The following is a 22,970-nucleotide window of genomic DNA, read 5'->3' on the forward strand; positions in this document are numbered from 1 at the left end:
TCTCCTCCAAAAGCTTAAAGCACTTTTAATTGCCATGGTAATTTTTTGCAAAACCATAAAATTATCCTTGGTTCCTGCCAGCTGCTTTTCATACTCCCTCTTACTCCCCCTTACTCCTTTTTGGAAGATGAGCCCTGCAGTTCCATCACTCCCTGGGCTTGTAACCCTGAGCACCCCAATTTCTCTGTGCATCCTCTGCCTCCTCCCACAGGAGCTGCTCCAGTGGGGAGAGGTTTCTTCCTCCTTTTGGGAACTTCACAACACGCAGATGTTGTTGACAGCAGTCAATCAACCCATCAGCTCCAAGGTCCCTGTGCCAAGCAGCTCCCTGGAGCAGCTTCCTGCTGCTGCCAGGGCTGTCATCCCTCACTGACATCCCTCTGCTGTGACCCTCCAGGGAATCCCTGCCAGAGCTTGGGATGTGAAAGGGCTTTCCTGTTATCAGGGCCATGTCTCCCAGCAGGGAGAAACAGCCTTTGAAGAGCAAAGGGATCTCTGGGAAGGCTGGCAGAGCTTCCTGACCCTCAGCTGGCCAGGCTGGGGCTTCCTTCCCTGGATCAACAAAGAGCTCCAGAGGCTTGTGAAAGGGGTGATTCAGCAAAACAGGATGAGAGCAGAGGCAGAAACACCAAGTCAGCACAGCTGGATGGGGTGAAATTCCCATCCTGTGAAAGCCATGGGGAGCATGGCTCAGGTGTCCTACTCCCTCAGAGGTGGGGGCAACTCCTGGAAGTCCAGCTGTTCCACATGCCAGCCCTGGAGCCAGGAATACAACAGGAAAACAGTGGTGTTGTTTTTTGTTTGGTTGTTTTTTTTTTTTCTTTCCCATTCCCAGAAAGATCAAGTCAGACTGGCCTGGCATGTGATGGAGTGGGTGGGAAAGCCATTTTGCCTAAGAGAAGGAAATGCCATCCTCAGTCACCAATCAAATGCATTGAAAAAGCTGGATTATGGCCGCAGGATTGGTTGAAACCACCCGTTCTGGTTTAAAAACATGCTCTGCTGATTTGGCTCCTAGTTTCTGACCTGTTGGAAGTTCACATTTCTTTTGTAAACACAAAGGGTTCAAGCTCACTTAAAAAGAAAAATCAGAAAGCTGCGATTCCCATACAGTCATGTGGCTCCAAGAGCCAGGGCTTGCAGAGAAATCCAGCCACACTCTCAAACTGGGAGAGCTGAGAGCCCCAAGCACAAAATGGTCCTGAAAAATGAAGGCTCTGAACTGAGCCCTCAGCTTTTTTTTGTCCCAGCTGCTGACAATCCAGCCGGGACCCGCACTATAAAGCCAACAGCTTTAGATAAGTGACATCGTATTTACATCAATGTAACTGTGAGCAGACTCTGACCATCAGCCCTGAATCCAGGAAGAGTGGGATGACGTGCACATTTAGGCAGCTGGAAAATCTTTTATCTTTTGTCCAAAAGCCGGTGTCTGATTTCAGGACAAAATCTTTCCAAGCCACGCTTTATTTAAAAAAATAGTCGGTGCTGGGTTCGCTCTCGCAGCAGGCTGTGAGTGATGCTGCCAAAGCCCTGGGGGTGCCGGTCTGGGCTCCGGTTGGGGCACCCTGGGCACCTCCCCAGCCCGGGGGGCCACAGCCGCTCCCCCCGTGGCCGGACCCCTGAGCCCCCAGCCCTGTCCTTCCGCGGGTGGGACAGACCCTCCTGCCCAGGCTGGGACTGGGAAGGGGACCATCCCCGCCGCTCCAGCGGGAAGGAAGGGCTGCCCTGCCCGGGCTGTTATGGACAGCGCTGATGGACAGCACGGACGGACCGCACTCATCGTCCTTCTCCAGCTCCACAGGGAGCCCCCCGAGCCCCGCCGGGCCGGTCCAGCTCCCTGAGCTCCCCCGGTGCCGGTCCCGGTGCCGGTGCCGGTGCCGATCCCGATCCTGGTCCCGATCCCGGTCCCGATCCCGATCCCGGTCCCCATCCCGGTCCCGGGGCTGTCCGGACCCTCCCGGTGTCCCCCCCGCGCGCACGCGCGCCCCGGCCCGGGTGACGTCACCCCCCCCGCCCGGCGGTCGAGCCCGGCTGATGCCGGTGTGTGTCGCGCCCGCCCGCCCCGCGCTCCCCCCGCCGATGCCTGGGCTCGGCGGCGCCCGCCCGCCCGCCCCGCCGCGCCGCCCGCCCCGCGCTCGGGGCCGGGGCCTCCGCCGGACCGGACCGGACCGAGCGCAGCCCGGCCGAGCCGCCACCACGGACCTGCCGCGGGTGAGTGCCCGGCGCGGCGGGGAGGGTCCCGCCCGCCCCCGCTGCCCCCCGGCCCCGCAGCCCCCCGACAGGTGCGGGGCAGCGGCGCCGAGCCGCCCGCACCCCCGGCCGTGCGCGCGGGGGTCGGGACACGCGTGGAGCCCCCGCCCCGGTGCGTCCTGCCCTGCCCGGGGGCGCGGGGGCTGAGCTGCCCTTCGCTGCCCTGCCGCGGGCTCCCCAGCCACCGAAACTGGAATAAATGCAATTAAAATCCCGTCCCGCCGCTGCGGGAGCTCTGCGGGACCCGCCCGGCTGCGTGGGGCGGCTCGGCACCCCTTCTCTCCGCGGGGTGCTCTGGGCTGCTTTTGCTTTAGTCTGGGATTTTAGAGGAGGAAAAGTGTTTTTTTTTCCAGCCCTCGCTGGCTGCTCGCTCCGGGGACGGCGTGGCAGCAGAGCCCACTCGCGTTGCAGTTGCGGGGTGGGAGGGTTGGTTGCGGTGGGGGTTTCTGTGGCTCCAGGTGTTGCAGCGATGCCGGGTTTAACGTGCCTGGCCTTGGGACAAACGGGGATGGGAGCAGGCACTATCTCCCTCTTCGCACAGGTAGGAAAACCGAGTGGCTGCTGAGTGAGGTGCCCGGGGCCGCTCAGGAAATCCGTGCTGCAGCTGGGGCTGAACCCCAGATTGCCCAGTCGCTGCTTTCCTTGCCTGGCTGGGGACGGTGGTTTAAACCTCACCCCCTTGGGCTGCCGGGGTGAAGTCCTGGCTGGGCCGTGCCAGCTCCCAGCCGGGGCTCCCACCGTGCCAGCCGGGCGGGTGGCCAGGAGCCAGCAAACCGAGGCCTCTCCGCTCCAAGCGACGGATTTGGAGAGGTTGTCCCTTTGGATGGGACGTGGATCCAAGGTGGAGAGTGGGTGTGTGCCCCTCGGGTGTCACATTTGCTTGTCCAGCTGGCCTGTGTGAGAATTAACCCCGTCTTCCTGCTCAGGGCATGCTTAGTCTGTGCCCTCAAGTCTCAAGCAATAAGGTTTTTCCAAGGAGTTCTCTGCTATTCTGTTTACGAGATGGGAAACTTTTGGGGGAGAGGTAGGTGATGTAGGTGATGAGTCTCGTTAGGCCATGTGACATACCTGGAAAAACTCACATACAAGCTTGTGTTTTCCCATTTCTGCCCCGCTAAGGGCAAGAGCTCTGCCCATCCATGGGTTTTCCCTCTGCCCAGTGCCGTAGAGTGGCTCTAGTTGCACAGGGAGGGTTTCCCTGCTCCCTGACCACCTACTCTGGCTGCAGTCCCCAAACAGGGATTGCAGTGTCCTGAGGAACGTTTCTTCATGGATAGGAAGCCAGAAGTTTTACTTCGTTATCTGGAACAGCTTATTCTAAACTAATCTCTCTTTAAGAGATGAGAAGGAGGGGAAAACCCCTGATGCTCAGAAGCATTTTATTTACCATAGATGAAAACAGCAATTTTATGATAACTGCTATTAACTAGGTTGGGTCTGTGACCTTGATGTATTTTACAACTCGGGATGTGTAGCTGAGAGGAGGGAGCAGACTGTTTCAGTCTGTTTATTGTTCCCTCTTAGTTCATCCTGGTAACTCGCAGCACAGGGATGCCCACACAGTTCTGGAGTCCTGACCCATCTTTGGGGGTAGGAAAGAGGAGGCGTTGAATGGCGTTTTGCTTCAGATACAGCTTAATCTGTAGCTGGTGTTAATTACATTATAGATGGATTGGGGTTTAGCATAGGTTTTTCTGACAGGGCTCAGCCTCCACAGTTCTTGCTACTGTAGGAAAGCTGTGGTAACTCGAAGCCCCAAAGTCACTCATGGGAGCACATCCCTCTCAATAAAATGCTTGTTGCAAAGCCAAGTGGAACCAGCCCCGTGGGGGCCGCTGGCTTTTGTCAGGGAGGTGCAAGGATGGATGGAGACAATGCTGACAGCCCGGAGCAGGGCAGCCTGGAGCAGGTGAGCAGAGCTGTCAGTGAGAGCCAGGGTTGTCAGTGTGGGGAGATTTAAACAGCAGCGTGGCTCAGGTTTCTCCTTTATACAAGTGTGTCCCCTCATTCCTCAGGGTTTTCCTTCTATTTAAACCTCTTCTTCCTCCCCTCCAAAAACATGGTCCCCTTGTGTATGCAGGCTTTATCATCTGCCTTGGTTACTATGGTGTTTCTATGTAAAAGCAGCTCCTCTAATAGCTCCTGGAATTATCTACAACTTGGGTTTGCAGTCCAGCCTGGGGACGTGGGCCTGTGTCTGTCTGTGCTGTGGGACGGGTTTGGAGGCAGCATCGTCTGCAGGGCATGGCAGTGTCTTGGTCCCACAGGACCTCCTCCAGGTTTCCAGGCATGAGGATCCCACTGCTCCATGCTAGGTTGTTGCACAGGGGCATTGCTGGCTATTCCCAAATGTGGGGCAGTGTCTGGGCAGCAATGAGCCCTGGAAGACCCGCTCACATCCAGCCCCTCCAGGGACTGAGCTGCCCACTCCCTGCCAAATGCAGTCAGGTTGTCAGCTCTCCCAGAAAACTGTTGGGAGTGGAGACAAATAATTGAGGGTCTGTGGAAATCTGTGCAAACAAAAGGCAGAAGATGGGAGCAGAAGTCTCCCCCCATCCTGCCCCCAGCTTGTACAAGCAAACCTCCATGGGTTGACTCCTTGCTGCCACAGGAGGTCCCTTCCTTCCCATCCCCTGGTATTATTTTTCCTTTCTGTCTTTTCCACCAGATTTGCATGTAAAAAAAGCACAAGGGAGGTTCACCCCATGGAGAGGTCCTTGGTTTGCTCATGGTTAATGTAAATTATTGTTGCCCTTGTTCTTACAGGGAGCTGGTGTGACCCTGGAATAGAGGGATTTGGTTGGGAGAGCAGGAAGGCAAAGCCAGGTGCAGGTTCCCCCCACCCTGCCCATCCTAAGGATGATTTGCCCTGTATAGACTCAGAATCACACTGAGTTGCCTCTCTCTTTGCAGTAACTACATAAGAGCCCAGGATGATTATGTTTGTAACTTAGACACCTCTTTCAGGTGGAAAGAGCCTAATTCTGCTATGGAGGCTAATTTGGAGAAGATCCTGCTTGCTGGTGCCTGATGGTGTTTGTGGTAAAGGTCGGCAGCCTCTCTCCTTCTGGCAGCTGTGATGGCTTTTCGGCTTTGTTGAGTAGGAGAGGGGTGATGTTTCTAATTATAAAGGGAAAAAAAAAGTCTTGTACTTCTCCCCTTCTTTGTTTGTTTTTTTTTTTCTCTTTTTTTCCCCTGGACAAATGTTCTAAATAACAACGCTTAAAATGCAAGTGGAATGAGTTTGTGTGAAGTGACTGAGAAGGCCTGGTTGGAGGAGGACTGGTGGAGCCAGAGGAGCTGGTGATGACATGTGGCACAAGAGCAGAGCCGAGGTGGTTGGGTTGTCACCAGAGGCAGCCACAGCCATTGCAGCCATGGCTCATCTCCACGTGGAAGATGTTCTCGTGCCCTTCAAATGCTTCACGGTGTCTCTTTCCTGTCCACAGAGGGACACAGTGTGAGGGTGCTCTCTTTTTGTCCTACAGGCGCAATAATGGGACATGTAACTGAAATCCCTTTTATCTGCGTGCTCTCCACTCCTTATTCCTACTTTTTTTTTAATCAGAAGTAGAAGAATTGGAGAACGAGCCTTCTAAACAGTGTGTCCAGTTGCAGTCATGGCTTCTGTAACATTCCTCCTGCTGCAGGCAAGCACTGCCCTTGCTGCTCCAACCAGGCCCCTCATGTGTTTTAGCACTTGCTTGGGGAAAAAAAATGAAATAAAATAACATGGTGTTGAGATTGCAAAAGATTTCACTGTAGGTCCACCCAAGCACTCCTGCCCAGTAATGCACAGAAAATTCAGTCTGGGTGATGGGGCTGCCTTGCTGCTGGGCTGCCTGGGGGAAGGGGAAGAGCTTTTGGGTTGATTGGGGTTTTTTTTTTAATACTGAGGTGCTTGAGAGGGCCATGTCAGGAGTAGGGTGGCTGGTGTTTGGCTTCTTAATAAAGAGCCTGGGAGGGACAGGTTTGAACTGCGAGCACTCAAAAATGAACTGGGCAAGAGGCAGATGGATCAGCTGAAAGGGGCTTCCAGGGAGGGGAGGTTGCTCTTTGCCATTTCTGTTGGTGTCTTTTCTCTCTTCTTCTCCAGACTGAATATCTTGATGTTGTTTTCAGGCTGATTTTGTCCCACTGGTGTAAAGGGCATCACTTTGCTCCTGTGGGAAGGGTAAGAAGGGAGCTGGTTGCTCCTGGAGCCTGGCTTGGCGTGCGGGATGGTCACGCATGCTCTGCTCTCATGCCTCAAGAAATAAAGAGGTTTTCATGGAACTTATGAAAAACTTCTCTCTTGGAAATAGGTCAAGCAAATATTTATTTGCCTAAGGTGTCATGCCAATGTTGCACAAGTACTTGAATGGGTAGTCATTTTATTTTTCCCCGCTTTGTTTCTTCTTAAGCACATTCAGTGCTTTTTTCCAGGGGTGTAGAGGCTCACATTAATAATTGTATGTAATCAGTCCTGTACGTCTCTCTTTCCATCTGCAAACCTGTGCATCTCCTATGGGCTCGTGCTCTGCAATTCCAATGCTGTAAATTGGAAGTTACGGCACTTTTTTTCTTTATATCCACATGCTTATCAGAAATCTGGGGGGATTTTTTTTAGTTCTGTGGAGGAGTTTCAGGTCAATGATGGGTCAGCTGCCTCAATGAATTTAAAAACAAAGCTCCCAGAATACAGCAAATCTCCCCAAAATGGTCATACTGGTGTCTCACTTTCCTGTCCTAAAGCCTCAGCCGTGGTGTTGCTGGTGTCCTTCTGGAAAAAAAGTCCAATGGTTGGGTTGTCCCACAGATGGAGAGTGCAGTTGCTGCCAAAAGCTTGTGCTCTGCTGGCTGATGGAACTCCTCCTGTCTTCCACAAATAATCAGGGATCAGTCAGTATCTGTTTGTCTTCAAAGAGGGATTGAAACTTCTTGCCTGCTCTTAAAATTGTAAAAATGAAGCGTTTAGTTTAAGAGGACCAAAATTAGACTTGAGGTCTTGGGTACTTGATCCTGTAGCTTTTCATCTCCAGATCTCAGCGCAGGAGTAGCAAGGGCTGTAGTGTACTGGGGTACTTGGAGTATGCTTTGTGGAGGAGGATGTTTGAGATGGGGTTGTCTTGGATGCTCTTTGATGTGTAGCATATTTAATGAACTGAAGTCTTGGGTCTCTGCCTTAAGGATCCAACTGTATTGCTGGCTCCTTGTGACTGTGCTTAGGAAAGGCTGCAATGGCTGGAGACTTTCCTGGTGGCACCAGGAGCACAAGGACCATTCCAGCTTCCAATAATAGAAAACACTGGGCTTTTTCTTGGAACCTGCATTGTGTCTTCAGGCTCTGGTCACCTCCCGACCAGCTCCTTGAGCATGGTGGCTTTGGAGACTTTGGTGGGTTGGATGTGATGTCATTTTCCACAGCCCTGGTAAGACAGGTGTGTTTGCTCTTTGCATTAAGGTTAATTGACTCTTACTCTTAATTGTTCCTGGCTGTGGGGGGGGTCCTTGGAGACAGGTCACCTCAACGCCTGCGCTGGAGGTTGTTGGAGCCTGGTGTGTGTTGTACTTTGGTTTGTTAAGCAGGATGTAAAAGCAGACTCCTCTTCTGAAATGTATCCTGTTTGCTCTTTCTTTGCTAGGAATCATTTCCATGTCGGAAAATATTTAAGACAAGGGGAGCATCTCTGTTTTACAGAGGCAGAGCTAACTTAAAACGAAAAATCCGGGCACAGAACCCCTCAGCTGTGCTAGCAGGGGGCAGCAGGCTGCGGTCTGGGCTGGGATCAAGCAGATGAATGTGAATATTTCATTTAGACCATAATCCACCTGTTGGGCTCCGCTCCCCCGGCCCCGCGTGCACTGGGAAGTGCAGCAGATGTTTGAAATGGCAGCCAGCACTCCCTGCTCCAGTGTCTGGTGTTTCCATGTTGCTTTACAGGCAGGAAAGACAAGAGACCGAGGGTGATGTAACTGCAGGTTTGCAGGTCCTTTGCTTTGAGGATTTTTCCCTCCGGTGTTCGTGTCTGTGTTGGTCGTGTGGTGTTGTCCTGCTCTCCCAGCCCAGATTCACGGTGCTGAGCTGTGTGTGCTCTGCCATGTGCCAGCATGATTTCTGGAGGCTGGAAATTTGGCCCTGAGACTCCTGGGAGTGCTTACTGGAGTACTAGAAATGAAGGTGCTTTGGAGGAGGCATCTTTGGAGTCAGTGTGCTGGGGGTTAGTTGTGCAAAACCCCTCTCCCGTGAATAGTCACTGTGTCTACCTGCTCCTAACTCTTTCTCCAAGTTCCCTTGGCTACTCCATGCTCTCCTAATTCTGCTGGCATCCTTCTCTTGCTTTGTTAGTTGTGGTTTTTCAATCTTATTTTCTGTTCTGAGGTCACCTGTGTGTTTTCTGGGTTGGTGTAGGTTCCCTTTGGCATTGCAGGACACTTTTCTTGTCACCTTCTGTGAAGGTCTCAGAGCAGCTTGAGGGTGCCCAGCAGCGTGTGGGGAGAAGGAGACTGGGGTGTTTAAAGGAATTGTAAAGCCTTCTTGCTTCTACTTTGATCTTCTCTGGCACCTAGGATAGGTTTTGTTTGTTTGTTCTTTTGGCTTTTTGTTTTTTATTGTAGTTTTCAACTGAATGGTTGGAGCAGAGAGGGTGGGGTAACCACAAATAAACAGCACTGCAAGGCAAACATGACATTCCTTGTGTGCTCAAAGCCCTGCTGTTGACAACACTGGTATATGTGCTTTTCCAGGTGAAATGAGGTGATAAGTAGTATTTGAGCTACACTTAGCAAAATTAGGGATCTCTTTGCCCTGTATCTCTCCACAAAAGGGTCTCAATGAGGATGGGGAGGAGCGACAGAGGTGTTGATGAACGTGGAAGGGTTGCAACGCCTTCCCAAAATATCTGCTCTGGGGATTTCACTGCTGCTCTGCCCCTTAATGCTGGGAAGCGCTGCCCTGTGTGTCTGCTCTGCTGGGACTGAGTTTGTCAGGGCATTGTAAGCGTGAGAGTGGGAGGAAAATTGAAAAAAAAATATGTTGAATATAAAATGTCATTGATTTCTTCTTCCATTTTTTGGTATTTTTCTTCTAATTGAATCAATTCCCTACTGTGTTGTAAATTCCAAATGTGAATGGGAAATAATCCCACCAGTACAATAATTAGCATGTAACCAGCAGATGAAGAAAACCCAAACTGCTGAGCTGATTGGTGAATGCTGACTGTTTTCCGAATTAATTTCAATAATCACATCTCCCATTAAAAAGAAGACAGGGTGGGGAGGAAGTCTTAAATTTTCCTCAAGCTCAATGTAGCGAAAAATGGTATGTGCAGTGTAGCTGTTCTGCATGTGATTAGAAAAAAGAGCTGAGGGAGGTTTTTGAAACTGAATTGCAGCGACAAAGTATTGCTAATTTTGCAGCCAAGAAGCTCTATTTCACCTGCTTTTTTGGGGGAGAGAAATAGAATTGTAAGTCAAATATCCGTAATTTTACGTAGGTGTGTGACAGTAAATAGTCTACTGGAAGAGGAAAACATTCCCTCGCAGTGGTGCTTTGCTGCAGGATGCAAAAACAAGTCCACTGGAGACCGTTAACAGTGAAATATGTTTACTGCACATCCATCCAGCTCCCAAATATTTTGTTGTTGTGCTTTGGAGGGAGGGATGGAATTTGGCGTTTGGGAAGGGGTGATTTCAGAGCATCGAGGAGCTGGGCACCCTCTTGGCACAGGGATCTGCAGCCCTGCTTTGCCCTGCCTTGCTCTGCTGCTTTTTTAGGCTGGTTCTGCCCCGAAGGTGGGTGATGTTTGGAGGGAGAAATCCTCTCTCAGCCTTGGTACCTCCATGGTGTCACATCCAGACAGCACCAGCAAAGGTCACCTCTGCAGAGCTGTACCTGGCAGATTGTGTAATTACACACCTGAATTCACATTCTGGATCAGCAGAGATGATTTTATCTCCTAATGATGTTTTCCCCCTCCTGGCTGTGGCCACCTCACCCTCAGGACTTATTTTCCAGCAGCACAGCACAGGTGGTGCTGCTACCAGGTGTTGGGCCAGAGCATCACTTTAGAGATGGTTTTTCATTCCAGTTTAAACTCAATTTTAGGAACATTTGTTAAGTTGTGATACAGTTTGGTGCTTGTAGGCTTAAAAAATATTTCGTTTAGAAGCGCAGGGGTGGTGTGCTGAACCCCTGGCCCTACAAGTGTTGGGTCTGAGTGTACCCCACTGTGCTGCAGGGGTGGGAAATCCCAGTGCATTTATGGAGCAAGCTTGTCATTGATGTGGAGTGGGAGGGAGCCAGTGATCCAATGTGCTCCCTGCTTCCAGACTGGGGAATGGCTGCTGTCCAGAGCCACCTGTGGTGTGACAGCCAGGAGGGAGAGCAGGTCCCAGAGAGCATCCCTGGTGTGTGGCACTCAGGTCCCCTCCCTCCCCAGGGCTCCAGATATGGTGCCATATGATATTATTATCATATGTTATTTTAAGAGAATTTTAAGAGAATTTTAAGAGAATTTTAAGAGAATTTTAAGAGAATTTTAAGAGAATTTTAAGAGAATTTTAAGAGAATTTTAAGAGCATTATTTTAAAAGCCAGGCCAACCCAAGTGCTTTGAAACAGTATTTGTTATTTTATCAATTCCAGCCTGGTGTGCTGTGGGAAGGGTCACAGCAAGCAGGTCACTCTGGGATTTTCTTTGCCTATTTTCCTGGTGTTAGAGACAGTCCCAAAGAAGTATTGCATTGTTTCGTTTCCCCTCCACACTTGATGTTTTTCTAAAAATAAAAGCTAATGTCAACAATCCTACAATAACCAGTGAGTGAATATGCATGTTCTGCACCTGGTATTTTTATTTTTTTTTTAGGGAAAAGCAAGATTTAACTGGTAATCATGTTATGAGCTATGGATAAAAATGTATATTTTAAACCACCTCACTGATGACTTTTCTTTTAGCCTTTTAAAAATGCCATTAATCAAGTTAGAGACTGGAAATATACAAAGCAGAGACTGAGAAAAGTCATTTGGGATGAGTAAACAAGTTGGCTTTTTTTTTGTGAAAGCCCAAAAAATGGCCTGCTGCCACTGCCTGTGTTAAGGGTACCTTAAATACACAGTGTCCTTCAGTGCTGACAGGCATCCCAAACACCTTTTATAATAAACCTCTAATTATAGCTTAGTGACTCTGTAGGTTCTCCAGATCAACTTGGGAATACTGCACTGAAATCAGGGAGAATATTTATATTTTCTGTGACTGAGGGGTGACCAGATTTAGAGCTGGACCCGGTGAGTGTGGACAGTGTGATGTATTTATGGCATGTTATAGAGTTGTGCTTGCTGCTGCATGATACAATTTTGGGGTTAAACTCTGCATTTTGGGAAGTAGTTCCTGAATGCATCAGTGTGCATTCCCAAATCCAGACCCCAGCTGAGCTGGTTGGAAAAGGGTTCAGCTGGTGGTCAGCCCCTGCAGCCCATTGCTATGTCCTGGTTAAAGCCCAGCACTCAGAACCAGGGACTTCTGTGAAAACCTCGCCTCTTTAAAGAAAAAAAAAAACCTCCAGAGCTTTGTGGTTATAGAGAAAAGCTGGAAAATGGGCATCTTTTCCATCTGGAAAATGGGCAGAGCGTGGCAGGGAGATGCATTAGCCTGGTTGTTTCCCAGTGTCCCAGACTGGCAGCCGGTGCCGTGGGTTTCAGGGCTTGACTTATGGTTTTAGAAGCTGGCATGGCAGACACTGGTAAGTTGGCTCTTTTCTCCTTCATTTATTTATTTCTTCCCTCCTTCATTTTAATACCGTCTCCCAGGAGATTCCAGCTGAAATCTATTCATTGCTGAGATGTTTCTTTTCCCCCGTGTCGTGGATGCCGGGTCTGGGTTGGCTGTGGGTTGTTTCTGGCAGGGAGGGAGGAGCAGCAGGACAGAAGAGCTGTGCTTGTGTTGGGGGTGTGTGTGTGTATGTCCTGCAAAGGTCCCCTGTAGGTGTTACCCATGTGCTGTGGGCCCAGCCCCACTTCCACAGAACAGCAAAGCCACCAGCCTGTGTCACTGGGGCTTGTCCTCCTCCATCTGGGCCTGTGTGTCCCCTGGGCTTTGAGGGATCTTTGATGGGCTTCCCTCCTTGAGTCAGCATGGGGTTTGATTTCCATTTATATTCCCCTTGTAAGCTCAAGTTAGAGGTTTGTGAGACAGCTGATCTGATGCTAAGGGATAACCTTGAACAGCTTTCTGCTGGTGCAGAAACTCTTGGAGGGGTCTGGCATGTGCTAAGGGATAGTCAGAGATTGTGGAGGCAAGGACAGGGAGATGTGGGGGGTGAGGGAGAGCAGAGCAAGACCTTCTGGGGTTTTCTGACAGGATTACAGTGGCTGAATCACAGTCACATACCCTGTGTAGGAAGCAAAGCATCCCTGCTCAGCTGAGCTCCAAAGCCCGTGTTTGCAGCAGTGCAGGATCTCCACGGCTCTGCTCCCACCCGTGTGGTGGAGCCCTGGCTGAAGAGAGCACTGGCCCTGGGGACAGCTGCTCTCCCCCTTTGCAAAGCATTTGTTCTGATGGTGCTTCCAGGGCTGAAGTTCACAGCGTGGTTTCCCCCAAAAATATTCACAAGTCACCAGTGAGACACTAAAATCCTGGATCAAATCATGTGATAATCCATCCAAGGTTCCATCTGCTTGACCATCAGTCCTTGAAAATCTGGATCGTGTTGCCCTCCAGCTTGAGAGTTTTACTCCAGAATTGTGTCTAGACACTTATCTTTTTCTTTTTTCTTTCTATCCTGATCAAATCTGAGGTTCTCACAACCCTAAGAGCCGAAACTTCTCCTAAGCTGATACTCCCAGCAAGAGCATCTTTTCTGTCTCCAAGTATTTTGGAGCTCGTGCTAAAATTGCAAGGCTTTGGCAGTGCCCGTTTGGGTGCTATTTGTGTGCCAAGCCCTGCTGAATACATCTTTTATCACAGATTTGTAACAGTAGCTGTTGGAGGGGAGCTTCACCGGAGAAGCTTTCAGAAGAATGCTTTTGTAAAGGAACGCTCCTGCAAAAAAAAAAAAAAAAAAAAAAGGGGGCCTTGCAGGGAAAAGAAAAACCAACACAAAAAAACCCAACAGAAAACAAACCCAACATTTTTCATGTGTTTGTGTTGTAAAATTTGCCCATTAATTTGGATGAATAAGGTTTCGCTTCCATTTCTAGACAATTTTGTTTGTCCTCTCTGTACAAACAAGCACAGTTGTGCTCCAGGCACTTTTTTTGGGGGAAAAAAAAGAAAGACATGTAGGTTCTGCTAAGAAATGCTGAAATCCTTGTTTTGTGTAACTCTCCCCGGGCTGAGCCCCAGCCAGGTCCCTGCAGGAGCTGGAATCAGGACCCAGCTGGCACTTTGCTCAGACTGGGCTCGTCTGTAGTGCGGGGAGCAAACTGGGAAGAGCCGAGATGGGTCTGTTCATCTGTTCCACCTCAACAGAAGAAGGGTTTAAGATAAAAAAAACAAGGCAAGAAGGTTTCTGAGCAGCAAATGTAGTAAAGGAGGATGTGCAACCTCTGGGATGGGGCTCTGGTGTGCTCAGCTCTTCTTTCTGCTCTGGATCCCACTGACCTTCCCTTTGTGGCACTGTTGACTTGAGCTGTGTCCGGTCTCTGCAAGAGCCTGGTGTTTCTCAATGGCATAAATCTTGTCCTCCCACACATTTGCCTCACAATACTAAATGATTTTCCTTGGAAAAAAAAAGGATTTTTCATGGAAAAACTCGCTTTAAAATGATATTGGTGTCTGAAAGTGTTTTGGGTGCTGTGTTCCACCTAAGGATGCTCTTGGTGAGCATCTCCCCCCCAGGGAGGAGAAAAGCAGCACTTTGCTCCATTTCCAGCTTTGGTTTGGATTGTCATACATTGTTCTTAAGTGGCCATTTACTCTCCTTCCCATCTCTTTGGCACAGAAGCAAGAGAATGAAACATTAAAAGAGGAATGTGATTATAATCCTGTAAAAACTGTCAGAGGGATTTGGCAGCAGTTACAGCCTGTGAGTGTAATACATAATATTATATTCATTTTTTTTAAATGATTAGATTTCAAACTGACAGCTTAAATGACAAATCACCTTAAAAAGACATTGTGGACAGTGTAAAGACTGTCAGTGTGGTTTTTTTCTTTGCTAACTGTGGAGTTTGCAAGGTCCGTGCACCCAAAAAAAATAAGAACCTTTGGCTTTTGCCAAGCTGCATGTGGAAGCTGAGAGCAATGAGGTCTCTCATATTAATAATTTGTATTATAATAGCATTGTCACTGCTGGCTCCCAGGCTTTTTTTATCCCTGAGTTAATGGCAGGGCTGCCTGTCAAAGGGAATTTTTTTTTGGAAAAAACTTATTTTTGCTTTTATTATCTCCTTGCTTCCACAAACTGTGTGAATGGGACCAGTAATTGCAGCTGGGAGAGGCTGGAGGTAAGGGCAGAGGAACTGTTCAGCTGTGTTATTGAATGTATTGACTGTTTAAATATGTTATTCGGCATGGAAAGCAGGTCCCGGGGGACTGACAGAGTTCCCCATCCCAGAATATCCCAGCTCACAGCAGGAGCTGGAGCTAAAGATGCCAAAGCCTCCAGGCAGTGCAGGAACGGAGCCGGAGCCGCGGCTTCCCACGTCCTGCTGTAGGCTTGGGATTTTTGGATGAAAGGGAAGCCAGTGCTCTTCTGTTTCAGCGAACTGGATAATCACACAGATGATCAGAGCCCTGTCAGGCCTTGAATAAAACATGGAACAAAGTGATGATTTCTGCTCTCAAATAATAGATAGTAAAATTTAACCATTTGTGTCCCCCCGTGGTCCTTGGAGCATCCTTTGGGCAGTGAAGTGAGAATGAGAGGAGTGGGAATCTGTTGTTTCCTTTTCTTGGATGAGGAGCTGGCTGTCCTTTGCTGAGCTTTAATGCTCCATGCCATATATACGTGGTATACAGGATTTGAAATTTTTAAAACTCTGCAATAGGAATTTTTAGCTTAACGAGAATATTCCATAACTCCTTCTCTTTCCAATGGAAAAAATGATTACTATAGACGTGGATTGGACCGTGTCTCTATCTGCTTGTAAATTCTTGGAGACTGGACATAAAACTCAGCTGAAAATAAACATCAGCATCAGGAGCAGCATAATGCAGAAGGCTGGGGGAAGGTGTACTCTTCTGGGTCTGGCAGGAGAGAGGAGAAGAGTTTGGCTGGAGGAGACCCAGAGTGTTGTAAGGAGATTGATTGGAGGGCTTGAAACCCCTGGTGAGAACAAACCTGAGCTGTTTGGCTCTAGACAGGAGAAGAGGGAGGCAGGAAATACATCTTCAGGTGCCTAAAAGGGAAGGTGGTGGTGGTTGCTTTTTGCATTCACAGTGGGTAGAGCAAGAGGTCATCGTCCTAAAATTGTAGGGGAAAAAAAGCTCAGATTAAATACTGGGCAAAATTGGGGCAATACTTTCCCTGAAAGTAACAGCAGAGTTTGATAGTCTGCAAAGCTTGTTGAGCATCAGTTCTTGGAAGTTAAAATGGCCTGGAAATATCTTTTTAATATTTCTTGTTGGTCATTCTTATACAGGGAAGGTGCAGTTTATTCTCCTGCAGTGGGAGTTGTCTTGTGCTGCCCTGGAGTGATGAGAGGGTTGTTTTCAGTCTAAAATAAGCAAGAGATGAGAAATTATGTTCTGGGGCTTAAATTTTCAAGCACTTGAAAAGACTGAAGTGACTAAACATACTGTAAGTTTACATGCCTGTCTACGAAAGCACATGTTGTCTAGAAATATTTTATGCTCTTTGCTTCTAAAATTGAATGTTATGGATGTTAAATTGTATGACTTGCCTGTCTGGATGGCACAGCTTTTCCTGGACACTGGTTCACTTGAGCTGGAAGAGAAAGGGAGGGGGATGTCCCTTATTAGTCCTTTAATTGTATTTTGGTAATGGGAACCTTTTAAAATCAGTGTCCCACAGGCAGTGGAGGCTGCAGGGCTGGAGAGTCTTTGCTGGGCAGTGTCAGAAGGTCTCAACATGTCTGAGAAGTTTCTTCCATGTGCATTTTTGCAGGTCAGAACCATGTTCTGCAGCATCCTCTGCACGTTTTCTTCCCAAGAGTCGTTAAAGATGCCAGTTTAATGCCATCTTCCTTTTTTTTTTTCCCTCTGTAGGGAACAATCATTTTCTAATCAAGAGCAGGGAGTGGATCTGATCCCAAACAGGGTGTGAAATCTCAGGCCAGGTTTCAGAGGCTGCCATATCTGCTTGTGCAGGTCTCAGATTGAACCAGGCTTTGCTCAGCAAGGAGACTTTGTTCTGGGACAACCTAGTTCTCTTTTCAGTGACATAAAAAAAAAAATAAATCCCAAAGAGAGCTAACATCCGTTAAAAAAAAAAATCTGAGGTGGGGTTACCAGGTGAGAGGAAAACAGAATAATCTGTATTTTTGAGCCTTTGCAGTGGATTTGACTCTGAAATGTTCAGCTCCTCAGTGGATCCTGCACAGCAGTGCTGCCTGGGGCTGGTGTTCCTCCCTTTCCACGAGCCCACTGACCCGGCTGGTTTGGTTGTTACGGGGTTAAACCCTCAGATATTGCAAGATGACTTATTCTCTGTTGAGTCTGGTATTTGGGGAAGATATTCTCCATTCTGGGGCTGTCTGCAGGTTTTGAGCTGCTCAGTAAGCCTGAGGAAGACGTGAGGGCAGCAATGGGGCGGTAGCGATGGTCGCTGGCTCTGGCAGACAGTGGGAATAACTGAGACACAAGGACCTGAGTGAATCTTGGCTGGCAGATGCTGGGATTTTAATATCGGAAAGAAGTCAGGGAAAAAAAGCATGCCTTGGTTGTCCTTGCTGCTGCTCCAGTTTCAGTGATAAGCAGCTGAGCTGTCTGCATGTGCTGCTCTGAGGAAACCTCAATCCCTGCTCCCTCGCCCCAGCTCTGTGTTATTCTACTTGAAGCAGCAGTTCCAGGGAATTCAAGGAGAGGCTGCCAGGGTAATCATGGCTCATGGTGCCAAATTTGCAGGGGCTTTACTCCATATTTCAGAACAAGGTTTTGGGAGACTCAGATTTTTCTCTGCCTCCAGCTTAAGTTTCTATTTAAGCCACCTTTAATTTCTAGAAGCGCGAAGCTGCTCAGACTGCTGTGATCAAGGTCACTCTCTAATTTAGGTATTCCAAGGAACACAAAATCTTGTTTGTTAAAGTCTTAGGCATATGCTGAATCCCTAAAGGAACATGTGAAGGATATTAAACCTACCATAGCAGAGGGAGAGGAGCAGCAGTGTTAGAGAAGGAGGAATGGCAGATAAGCAACGGGGCCATGCTGTTATCAGTCCATTTAGGAGGTCATTGCATTGTGCAAGTTGATACAGGACATTTACACCAATTGCTGGAATAAAAACCCACTCCATCAGCAGTCTAGTATTTGTTTCTTATTATATGTTAAACTTTTTCTGGCATAGCAAAGGTTGTCACCTGTTGTGTCAAGGTCTCGGCATTCAACTCTGGGATCTTTCCAAGTGTGCTGAAACCTAATTGGTGAGGGATAAGCCTTCCCTTCATTTTAGGGGAGGAAAAAAAAGAAAAGCGAGGAAAAAAGAAAAAACTGTGGCATCTAGCAGGCATTTGAAGCATTTTTTTCTTGTTCTCTCAACTCTTGTGATTTGCCAGACTTGGAGCTCATTTTTTTCCCCAGTTCTGGGCTTTCTCTGCTTTTGCTGTGAATTAATTTAGGAAAATAATACACAGCAAATAATGTATAGAAAATAACATAGAGCAGCCAGCACTGCAGGTCTGGAGGAAGCTTTGTCCAAGTGTGGCTCTGCAGCAGGGAACATTGGAACACCTGAGTGCTCAGCAAGGGAAAACCTTTGTGTCCTTCTACCCCATCCAATTCCTTTGCCTTTTTTTTTATTATTCTCTTTTCTTTACAAGTCCTGCTGGGTTTGGTCTATGCAATTACAGCCAGAGTGGAAACTTCTTGTCTGCAGGATTTTGGATGGGTTTGGGGAGCACTTCCCTGAGTTGTTATGCATCTGTGCTGGTAATTTGGTGAAATCTCTCCATGCCACTTATTTATTTTAGTCCAAGAAGCTCAGCAGTTGTGTGCACAGTGCCTGGTCAGCAGGATCTAACCTGAGAAGGGGATCACTGGGCTCTGGCAGAGAACTTCAGGGACTGGAGCACACGCTGGCTGAAGCACAGGGATATTTTATAGAATCACAGAATGGTTTGTGTTGGAAGAGACCTTAAAGATCATCTAGTCCCAGTCCCCCTGCTGTGGGCAGGGACGTTTGGGACATGGTGCTGGGAGAGGAGAACCTGTCACTGCCCATGCTCAGGCAGGAACAGCAAACAAGCATAAATTTTCCTTTACTTGGGCAATCACAACATAATTTTCCTATTTTTCATCCTTGTTACAAACACTGGCTTACCTTTTTCCAGGGTGACTGTTTTTCAGTATGCTGTTTTCTTCCCTGGTCTGAACTTAATCCCAGAAATCCACTTGGCTGGTTATCTCTTTAGACAGTAAAGTTTAGAAATTATGAAATACATGGGGCTGGCTCTGCTGCTTCTCCAGGGGTGAGGGAACAGGGACTGGGTGGCAGTGGGGGAAAACGAAGGGGAGAAAGGAAGGCCACAGCTGTGAGCAGAGCTGCAGGTTATATATAGCTGCTGGATGTGGCAGTGACAGTCAGGGTGCTGTGATTGCTGCTCTAAATATGTTCTGGCCAGTTGAGGTTTCCAGCCCTGTAAAGGACCGAAGCCATGAGCAGTGGCTGACAGACGGACAGCGGCGGTCACTGGTTTCCAGCACACCACAGCTGGGAGGGGGGTGACTTTTACTGGGTTGAGAATAGCATGCTTGAGTGCCTGATGATTAATTCAGCAGACAGGGTTAACTTCTGATAAATAATGTCTTTGCTAATGGAGTAGGGAAAAATAATCAAAGATAGGTGTTTGGGGTGCTGCAGTGAGGATGTACCGTGGGAGCACAGTGGGGCGTGGGCTGGGAGACACCTTGAAATGATCAGTGTCTTATTTTTACTTTTAGCCTTTGCTAGGCTTCTCCTGTGGAGGTGCAGCAGTAATTCTTAGTTTAATGTCTTGTCTTCCAGCCCTGAATCCCAGCACAGCTGAAGTGACTGCAGGCACTTTAAAGATGCGGGTGAGCGCCGAGGAGGAGCTGGAGAAGGACGGGCTGAGGACGTGGCCCCTCGTGCAGGTGGGTCACCACGGGCTCCGTGTGTCCTGTGGACTGTGCACCTTTCTGTACTGTGCAGCATGGACAGAGCAATGTGGTTATTCCAGTGTGTCCCAGGGTTCTCCTGTGTGGGCTGTCAGGACCCGATGGCTGAAGGAAGTGATTGTGCAGTGGTTGGCCCTGATACCCTGAGCCTGGCACTGCTCTGATGCTGGAACAGGTCTTGGGTTGTGCTTCCAGGTGTCCCTGAGAAGGGGGCAATTTTTATTTTTGCTTCTGAACATCGCTCCTTAGACAGAACAGGGTTCAGATGTCCTTTGTGTTTGTACTCTTCTCCTGGCTGGGGCTCCTCTTATCTGTGTGCTAGTCACTGATTTATTTTATTTCTCCACCCCTCAGAAGCCCTAAGAATAACCTACTGAATGTCCACCTGTCCCATGGTGTGGATGAGGGGTCAGGAGAGCGATGCTTTTTCCCCTTGGCTTCTGTGGATGGAAGAAGTGTGCTTGGAAATAACACTCCAGTTTTCCATTATGCTGTTCCAGGCTTTTGAAGAAGAAATTGGGTCTCACAGCAGAGCTAAGCCATTTTATTTGTACGAAACGAAGCTCTAAAGCTGAGCATTAGTGAGCAGGCTGGTGGGGACTTTGTTCACCCAATTCATGGCTGTGTGATAAATGACAATGTCCCTGTGGAAATGAGGGTTTTCAAACCCTGGAGTGATTTCTACCCAGCTTCTGATGTGCCACATATGGAGACTGGTTGTTTCTAGACTTTATTAAATAATCAGCGTTGGGAATACGGTGACTGGACTGATGCTGTTTGCTGCAGCTTTCCTGACATACTTCCAGTTCTGCAGCCTAAATGCAGCCTGTTCAACTGGTAGGAATAAACTAAGGGACCCTGCTGCAGCACGTGGTGTGGTGGGATCCACGTGCACCCTCAGCCCCCTGAGGGGTGTCCTCCTTGAAGTTCCCTCAGTTAATTGCATCTGGGTGGGTCCTCAGTGCCTGGTGTCAGTGAATGTGCAAATGAACACCGTGGCTCTCTGGGTTGTCTGACTCTTACAGATGGAGAATTCAGCACGAGGAAGAGGGTGAAGCTTTTGTAGTTTCACTCTGCCTTCATAAACAGAGTCAGGGTGTCTTGGGAGGGAGAGTAGAGAGGAGGGAATTAAATTTTATATCCCTTGGTATCTGCCACTGAAAGACAGTAATAATGCATGTGGAAGGTCCCTGGTAAGTGGGAAGGATTCCTTTGTGTTCCATCTGCAGAAAATCACGTTGTTTGTTGCTGAAGGGCTGGCACTAGATATGGATCGTGGCCTTGTAGCAAAGTGTGCCACCCCTCACGGTCCTGTGCTGGCCCATGGGGCTTTCCAAAACCTTCTGAGGGAGCTTTGAGAACCAAACTGAGGATCTCTGCTCTAGGACTTGGCCTTTTTCTCTCCACTCCTCTTCCCCCCCGCCACCCTCCTCTGGTGTCCTCTCCCTCCCAATTCATTTGTTTTTAAAACGATTGTGCTATTGTGTGCATCAATACACGCATGGCCTGTCTTGTTTTTCCCTTGGACTGAAAGTGCAAAGCAAATCTGTTTATGGTTTTGGTGAGCTAATTCTTCCCCACCCTGGATTTTTAAATAGACTCTTTCTTTACCAAGCTTGCAGAGCTCGCAGGATGTATTGAAGTAATGGGAAAAATATGTTGTGTGTTAACCTTCCTATTTTGTAAACTTTATTTACAAGACCCTATTCCTAGCAGTGTATTTGGGAAGTGAATGTGTGCATGGTAAAGCAAGTAGAAGACTTGGAATTAGCAAAATTGGAGTCGAACGAATTCGGGGAGAAAATGTTTTGCTTTTTCCACTTTCAGCTCTTGGATTGTGGAGCGAGGTGTAGCGAGCTGTGCTCAGTTGTCCCTTCAATTATTTATCTTCTCTTCCTGCAAATCCCAGTTCTCAGCCTTGGCTGTTCCCTGGGCTGCCTGTTACCTTCAGACAGGCCTCCTCCAAAGCAGCTGCTGGCCCAGACCTTGCAGCTGAAGGTAAGAGCAGTGAGGAATGCTCTTGGCCTGTAAATAGTCCCTTGGATTAAGGGCTCGGTATGTCAGTGGTGTGTTGGAAATGTTATTTTTACCTCTTGATTTCATCCTTCCTACGAATCAATCTCAGACCTGTCTGAATAGGTTAACAGCCTTTTCTGCATCCTTGTGGGGGTTTGCACAGCTCAGTGTGCAGCATTTTCCTCAGGGTGTTTTGGCTGCTGGAGGCAGATCTTAACTCTGCCGTGGGAGCTCTAGAGAAGCCCCAGGATGTCCAAGTGGTGTCCAAAATGCCTGACTGCTGGCTTGGTTCCTTGTGCTGTTTCTCTGCTGTAGCCTGCCCACCTCACTGCTGCCCCTCCTCGCCTCCAAACCTGGCTGTGAGTTATTTCTGTTGAAAACTGCGAGCTGCTTGTGGCTGGTCACGGGGCAGGAGCTCCACGGGGAGATACAGGGCTTTGTGCAACCTGGGCTAGTGGAACGTGTCCCTGCCCACGGCAGGGGGGTTGGACTAGATGATCTTTAAGGCCCATTCCAACCCAAAACCATTCTGTGATTCTACGGCCATTCCATGTGCAAATGCACTTCTCCAGCCCCGGCTCTGCAGGGCTTGGCTGAGGCCTCTGGGTACTCCTGTAACATAAATAAGCAGGAGTAGGATTTCAAAGCAAGCAAATTTTTGACATAGTTGATGTCATGCCTCTTCAGCCTTGTGTTTAGGGCCCAAGGATCTGGAGGCCCACAGCTGCTAGTTTGGTCTTGTTGCTAATAACCCTTTGGAGGTGTTTCTGCTGAGCTGGTTCTTGCAGAGGACTGAGGGGTTCATCCTGATCTGGTGGTGACAGGAAAGACAGGACCCATGGTGAGAGAAACATGGTGCTTTCACAAGACTGGGTGCTCAGCATGAAACCTCTGGTCCCAGCTGCAGCATCGGATGTGCTCCTCGCTGGGGTTTGTAGTCTGGTGGTGTGGAGTGGCAGGAAGGTCTTCTGGTGAGTAGTCTTAAAGCAGACTGGGCTGGGACAGGGCTATCCCACTCATTCAGCTGCCATCACCATTCCACCCAGAGCCTCTGCTCTGCCAGTGAAGAGCAGATGGGGGAAAGATAGATTTAATTTCCAGACCCAGAGAGAAATTTTTCTGAGGAGCAAACATTCACCTGCAAATCTGCAACAGAGCACAAAGCAAAGAACTCCCCACTGAAAGGGTTTGCAAAGCAGAGTTGTCCTTGAGCCATGTAGTGCTTGGTGTCTTTCTTCTGTAACAGTCTTTGTGGAGGTGAGGTTCTCTCTGTTTTCTTTTCTTCTCTCTTCCTGTTAAGTCTGTGGTGTTGGTGCTCCTTAGGAAGGTGATGGTTGGGGGTTAGCGCTGAATAGTGCTCCTCATTCCCCAGGCAGGTGGCCATAGCCCTGAGCACAGAGCTGTGAAGCCTCTCTTACCTCTCATTTTCCTGTCTCCCCAGCCCATATGTGTAACTGAAGGTTCCCAACTT

The 22,970-nt window shown here is 48.7% G+C and overlaps 1 protein-coding gene across 1 annotated transcript in view; it reads left to right on the forward strand.

Moving 5' to 3' along the window:
- Nucleotides 1-2,127: 2,127 nt before the first annotated feature.
- Nucleotides 2,128-22,970, forward strand: part of ZHX3 (zinc fingers and homeoboxes 3) — a 46,122-nt gene continuing 25,279 nt past the window's right edge. Inside the window, 2 exon segments of the mRNA XM_032705021.1 lie at nt 2,128-2,214; nt 19,353-19,459. The gene's annotated coding sequence lies outside the window, so the exon portion shown is untranslated.

Source organism: Chiroxiphia lanceolata, chromosome 17 (assembly GCF_009829145.1).
Source record: "Chiroxiphia lanceolata isolate bChiLan1 chromosome 17, bChiLan1.pri, whole genome shotgun sequence".
Lineage (NCBI taxonomy): Eukaryota > Metazoa > Chordata > Aves > Passeriformes > Pipridae > Chiroxiphia > Chiroxiphia lanceolata.